The 6,263-nt window shown below is 42.5% G+C and overlaps 1 long non-coding RNA gene across 1 annotated transcript; it reads left to right on the top strand.

Moving 5' to 3' along the window:
• The first annotated feature begins 687 nt into the window (after window positions 1-687).
• LOC109865369 (uncharacterized) lies at window positions 688-4,015 on the top strand. The gene is made up of 6 exons (XR_004211278.1): window positions 688-978; window positions 1,079-1,153; window positions 1,246-1,332; window positions 1,694-1,768; window positions 1,910-1,977; window positions 2,111-4,015. It is a non-coding gene; the product is annotated as an uncharacterized LOC109865369 (long non-coding RNA).
• The last annotated feature ends 2,248 nt before the right edge of the window (window positions 4,016-6,263 follow it).

Here is a 6,263-nt window from a genome sequence, read left to right as displayed (position 1 = left end):
TGTTTTAATCGTTGCTATGGGAACGACATCTTCAACGCACGTTCTAATGAACTCGCACACAGAATCAGCGTATTCGTCAATATTGTTATCTGACGCAATACGAAACATATCCCAGTCCACGTGATGGAAGCAGTCTTGGATTGTGGAGTCAGCTTGGTCGGACCAGCGTTGGACAGACCTCAGCGTGGGAGCCTCTTGTTTTAGTTTCTGTCTGTAGGCAGGGATCAACAAAATGGAGTCGTGGTCAGCTTTTCCGAAAGGGGGGCGGGGCAGGGCCTGCGTGTGCGAGCAATGAGATCTGCAAACCTGACTCAGTTACACCAGCTCTGTCAGGAGGAGTGGGCCAAAATTCACCCAACTTATTGTGGGAATCTTGTGGAAGGCTACCCGAAATGTTTGATCCAAGTTAAACCACTTAAATTCAATGCAACCAAATACAAATTGAGTGCATGTAAACTTCTGATCCACTGGGAATGTGATGACTTGTGGAGGTCAAAAAAAATTTTCTGAGGTCTTGGTTGATTTCTTTTGATTTTCCCATGATGTCAAGCAAAGAGACACTGAGTTTGAAGGTAGGCCTTGAAATACATCCACAGGTTTACCTCCAATTGACTCAAATTATATCAATTAGCCTATCAGAAGCTTCTAAAGCAATAACACCATTTTCTGGAATTTTCCAAGTTGTTTAAAGGCACAGTCAACTTAGTGTATGTTAACTTCTGACTTCGACTGTAACCTGATCCCTGCAGGTACCGAAGCTACAGCTTTGAGCTACAGAGGCCGTCAAGAGTAAGGAAGCTGATGCTGAAGTCAAACGTCAGAACAAGACAGCAGACATGGTTGCCGTGACGGAAAGCACAAGGTTAAGTTCTCTGTTGGCATCAGAACCACTATGACAAAATGGTTGACGAGAAAGATGCAGAGCTTGATGATAAGAAGAGAGAAGACATGGAGGCAGCTGCTAATAGAACATCACTGGTATGATACATGATAGTACATGAATAAAAATGCCATGGTATTAACTGGGAGTATTTCAGTAGAGTGTTATATATCTGCTTCTTTTCTGATTCTTCCTCAGGAATTGGATCTGTCACAGCAGAACATGGAAAATGGCCATTTGAAGGAACAACTGGAGAAAGAAATGAAGGAGAGGGTAAGTCCCCTGCCATCCACCATGCTGACAAAGCTGTGTCAAGTGACAAATGTTGTCTATTGACTCAGTCGTGATGTCATGTTGTGTTGTAGGAAAGCTGACTACAGGAGATTACAGGCCTGGAAAAAGAGACGGCATGTCAGAAAATGAGCAGACAGCTGCAGACACAGGATAAACAGGTACATATTCAGATATCAGAGCATTACAACAACACTTAGTTTTTGTAAGACAATTTTAAACAACACTATTGTTTTTCCCCAACAATAAAAACATTTCCAAATGAACTAGCTGCCTTAGCCAAAGTCCATAGAAGCTAGGTGTTCTGAAACACTCAGCCATGATGCCTGAGGACAGTCACACAAAGCCTCTGTAACCCAATCCCAAAGCTCAGACAGAAGATATGCTGTAAATCCAAACATTAATGTTATTGATCATGAACCTCTTAAAAATGATTGGGTTCTTTCTGTTCTCCATTACATCCCTGTGCATGATCACTGTATAATTCCTCAGATTATCTGATATATTTTTGATGTGTCAAAGGAAATGGAAAGCAAAGCCCCAAGAACTCCATCTTGGAGCTCCATAACAACAGTTATAGCAACACCGCAAATTAAGGTATTGGAATCGGTTGATTATTTTGTGTGGTGTTTTTATAATGTAGGCTATTCCATCATCAATGGATGTGGTGTTGGTATGTTGTATGATCACTGTAGAATTTATTAGATTAACTGGAGTGGTATGTTTGATGTGTCAAAGGAAAGCAAAGCTCTCAAAACTCCATCTTGGCGTTCCCCAGTGCAGCTGGCGCAACACCACGGATTAAGGTGGGGATAGATTTTTTTATGTGAAGTATTCACTGTGTTTTATTTGTTGACCGTGACACGTGTACCATTCCCCCAGAGGATTCTCTCCATCCTATTTCTCTGTGATTGAGTGATTTTCTCCACTGTCTTACAGAATCAGAACTCCTCCGTCCGCTGGGAAGTCTGTGCCCTGGGGGAGGAGCACACTGGAGCTTGACCTGGGGGAAGAGCACACTGGAGCTTGACCTGGAGGAAGAGCACACTGGAGCTTGACCTGGAGGAAGAGCACCCTGGAGCTTGACCTGGGGGAAGAGCACCCTGGAGCTTGACCTGGAGGAAGAGCACACTGGAGCTTGACCTGGAGGAAGAGCACCCTGGAGCTTGACCTGGGGGAAGAGCACACTGGAGCTTGACCTGGGGGAAGAGCACACTGGAGCTTGACCTGGGGGAAGAGCACACTGGAGCTTGACCTGGAGGAAGAGCACACTGGAGCTTGACCTGGAGGAAGAGCACCCTGGAGCTTGACCTGGGGGAAGAGCACCCTGGAGCTTGACCTGGAGGAAGAGCACACTGGAGCTTGACCTGGGGGAAGAGCACCCTGGAGCTTGACCTGGAGGAAGAGCACACTGGAGCTTGACCTGGGGGAAGAGCACCCTGGAGCTTGACCCCAAGTCTGACAGCTCTGAACATAAAGATTTATATGGTCGATCTAATGAACACACTGCTTTAACTTTAATAGTGCTGATAACATTGGATTGGCCTAAAACTCAGGATGTATTATGAAATACCACGCAATTCCCAATGACCACAAATAAGTTTGAACTCATAACTTTATAATGCATGCTGCATGGTATGCACATTTTCATTGTGGGAATACCTTTTCTTTAAATATCACTTCTAACTTGGATGTCTTTCTGGTTCTTATAATGGCAGAGCTTTGCAGTTGCAACTGATCCATTCAAAAGCCACCTGCAGCCAAGTGTCCCAGCAGCACAGCATCAAAACGTGGACATATTGAGGAACGAATGAGCCAGCTGAACATTATCACCAAATACTTGATTTACTTGGCAATACTCCCTCTGCATTATGAAATAATCTGTGAAATACCATATTGCATTATAGTATAGTCTGAACTCTGCAACTTCTAAAATATAGTCTGTAACTTGTAAAAGTAGTTAATGCTGTGGGGTTCTACAATTTTCAGGTCATTATTAGCCACTTCCACAATCACTTCCACCGGTTTGCTTCTGCTTCACTCATTTTTCCTGTTTTATACTATTGTAATGTTTCAGGTCCAGAGCCCTGTTGTTCAGAAATCACTTGGGAGTGCTTTAAAGCTCGCTGCAATGAAAAGGATGCAGGATGCTGGTTGGACAGCTGCCGCTGGTGCTGACAAGGAGAAGAAAAACAACAAGTGCTTTTCAAAATGGATCGTTTTCTGTGTGTGTGACAAATGTGGACATTCAATATGCTTTTTTCATTACACCACTGCTCTCAAGTTCATTCATGTCTGTAGTTGTCTGATGCTGGGAAATCTGTTGACCGAAATATACATTTAAAATGCAAGTCAAAACAATTTGAAATGAACTAAGTATATTATCTTGTTTTGATGTTACTGTTTAGCCACATTGCTCACTTTATTAATGGAAAACATGTAAAATGCTTGTTTTGAACAGACTTGCCACCTTTGAGTCCATTCAACATAAATAAGTTCAAGTGTTTGTTCATAACATTGTTGTTTTTGCTTGTGCTGTTTTTATGTTCCTATATATGACATTTGTCAACATTGCATTGTTATTGACAGTGGTGTAAAGTACTTAAGTAAAAATACTTTAAAGTACTACTTAAGTAGTTTTTTGATATCTGTACTTTACTTCACTATTTATATTTTTGACAACTTTTACTCCACTACATTCCTAAAGAAGATTATGGACTTTTTACTCCATACATTTCCAATGCTTAGCAGGACATGAAAATGGTTAAATTCTTGCACATATCAAGAGAACATCCCTGGTCATCCCTACTGCCTCTGATCTGGTGGACTCACTAAACAGAGAACATCCCTGGTCATCCCTACTGTCTCTGATCTGGTGGACTCACTAAACAGAGAACATCCCTGGTCATCCCTACTGCCTCTGATCTGGTGGAATCACTAAACAGAGAACATCCCTGGTCATCCCTACTGCCTCTGATCTGGTGGACTCACTAAACAGAGAACATCCCTGGTCATCCCTACTGCCTCTGATCTGGTGGACTCACTAAACAGAGAACATCCCTGGTCATCCCTACTGCCTCTGATCTGGTGGACTCACTAAACAGAGAACATCCCTGGTCATCCCTACTGCCTCTGATCTGGTGGACTCACTAAACAGAGAACATCCCTGGTCATCCCTACTGCCTCTGATCTGGTGGAATCACTAAACAGAGAACATCCCTGGTCATCCCTACTGCCTCTGACCTGGTGGACTCACTAAACAGAGAACATCCCTGGTCATCCCTACTGCCTCTGACCTGGTGGACTCACTAAACAGAGAACATCCCTGGTCATCTCTACTGCCTCTGACCTGGTGGACTCACTAAACAGAGAACATCCCTGGTCATCCCTACTGCCTCTGATCTGGTGGAATCACTAAACAGAGAACATCCCTGGTCATCCCTACTGCCTCTGATCTGGTGGACTCACTAAACAGAGAACATCCCTGGTCATCCCTACTGCCTCTGATCTGGTGGAATCACTAAACAGAGAACATCCCTGGTCATCCCTACTGCCTCTGACCTGGTGGACTCACTAAACAGAGAACATCCCTGGTCATCCCTACTGCCTCTGACCTGGTGGACTCACTAAACAGAGAACATCCCTGGTCATCCCTACTGCCTCTGATCTGGTGGAATCACTAAACAGAGAACATCCCTGGTCATCCCTACTGCCTCTGATCTGGTGGACTCACTAAACAGAGAACATCCCTGGTCATCCCTACAGCCTCTGATCTGGTGGAATCACTAAACAGAGAACATCCCTGGTCATCCCTACTGCCTCTGATCTGGTGGAATCACTAAACAGAGAACATCCCTGGTCATCCCTACTGCCTCTGATCTGGTGGAATCACTAAACAGAGAACATCCCTGGTCATCCCTACTGCCTCTGATCTGGTGGAATCACTAAACAGAGAACATCCCTGGTCATCCCTACTGCCTCTGATCTGGTGGAATCACTAAACAGAGAACATCCCTGGTCATCCCTACAGCCTCTGATCTGGTGGAATCACTAAACAGAGAACATCCCTGGTCATCCCTACTGCCTCTGATCTGGTGGAATCACTAAACAGAGAACATCCCTGGTCATCCCTACTGCCTCTGATCTGGTGGAATCACTAAACACACATGCTTCGTTTGTAAAGGATGTCTGAGTGATGGAGTGTGCCCCTGGCGTAAATGTAAAAAACAAGAAAATCGTGCTGTCTGTTTTGCTTAATATAAGAACATTTTAATTATTTATACATTTACTTTTGATACTTAAGTATATTTAAAACCAAATACGTCTAGAAATGTACTCAAGATAGATTTTACAGGGTGATTTTCACTTTTACTTGAGTCATTTTCTATTAACGTATCTTTACTTTTATGTATGATAATAATAATTGATGATGATAATTGAGTACTTTTTCCACCACTGGTCATTTATTATTATTTATATTACTCCCAAATTAAATTATGCTAAAATTTGTTATAGTCATTTATTTGTATTTACTCAGATGGTCGTATTCTCCCTGATTTGTCAATAATCAGCTAAATCTGTCAAAAAGTGTAAAGACATTAATAATATACACGGACTGTAAAAATTAGGAACATTAGAAAAATTAGGAACATCTGCTCTTTCCATGACATAGACTGACCAGGTGAATCCAGGTGAAAGCTATGCTCCCTTATTGTCACTTATTAAATCCACTTCAATCAGCGTAGATGAAGGGGAGGAGACAGGTTAAAGAAGGATTTTTAAGTCTTGAGACAATTGAGACGTGGATTGTACCTTTTTTGCTTTTTTTTAGGGGGGGGGGCCTATTGGCTAGGTTTGACATTATAATTGATGAAGTGATTAGTGATTTTTTTTAAAGCCATTGGCTAGGTTTGACATTACAAATGATAAAGTGAAGTTAAAAAAGATAGATTTGAGATTTTAAAAAAATCATAAACAATATGCTGAAATGAATGAAAATTAGAGGCCTCCATAGCCTTGGGAGAGCTCTCGTTCTTCAGTCAAGAACTCCAGGCGGAACTGTGATGTCTGGGACACACGTAGATGGTTGTCA

The sequence above is a fragment of the Oncorhynchus kisutch genome, linkage group LG1 (assembly GCF_002021735.2).
Source record: "Oncorhynchus kisutch isolate 150728-3 linkage group LG1, Okis_V2, whole genome shotgun sequence".
In the NCBI taxonomy this organism is placed as follows: Eukaryota; Metazoa; Chordata; class Actinopteri; order Salmoniformes; family Salmonidae; genus Oncorhynchus; species Oncorhynchus kisutch.
The sequence above is the reverse complement of the archived record's forward strand: the minus strand, read 5'-3'. Positions and strand labels throughout refer to the sequence as shown.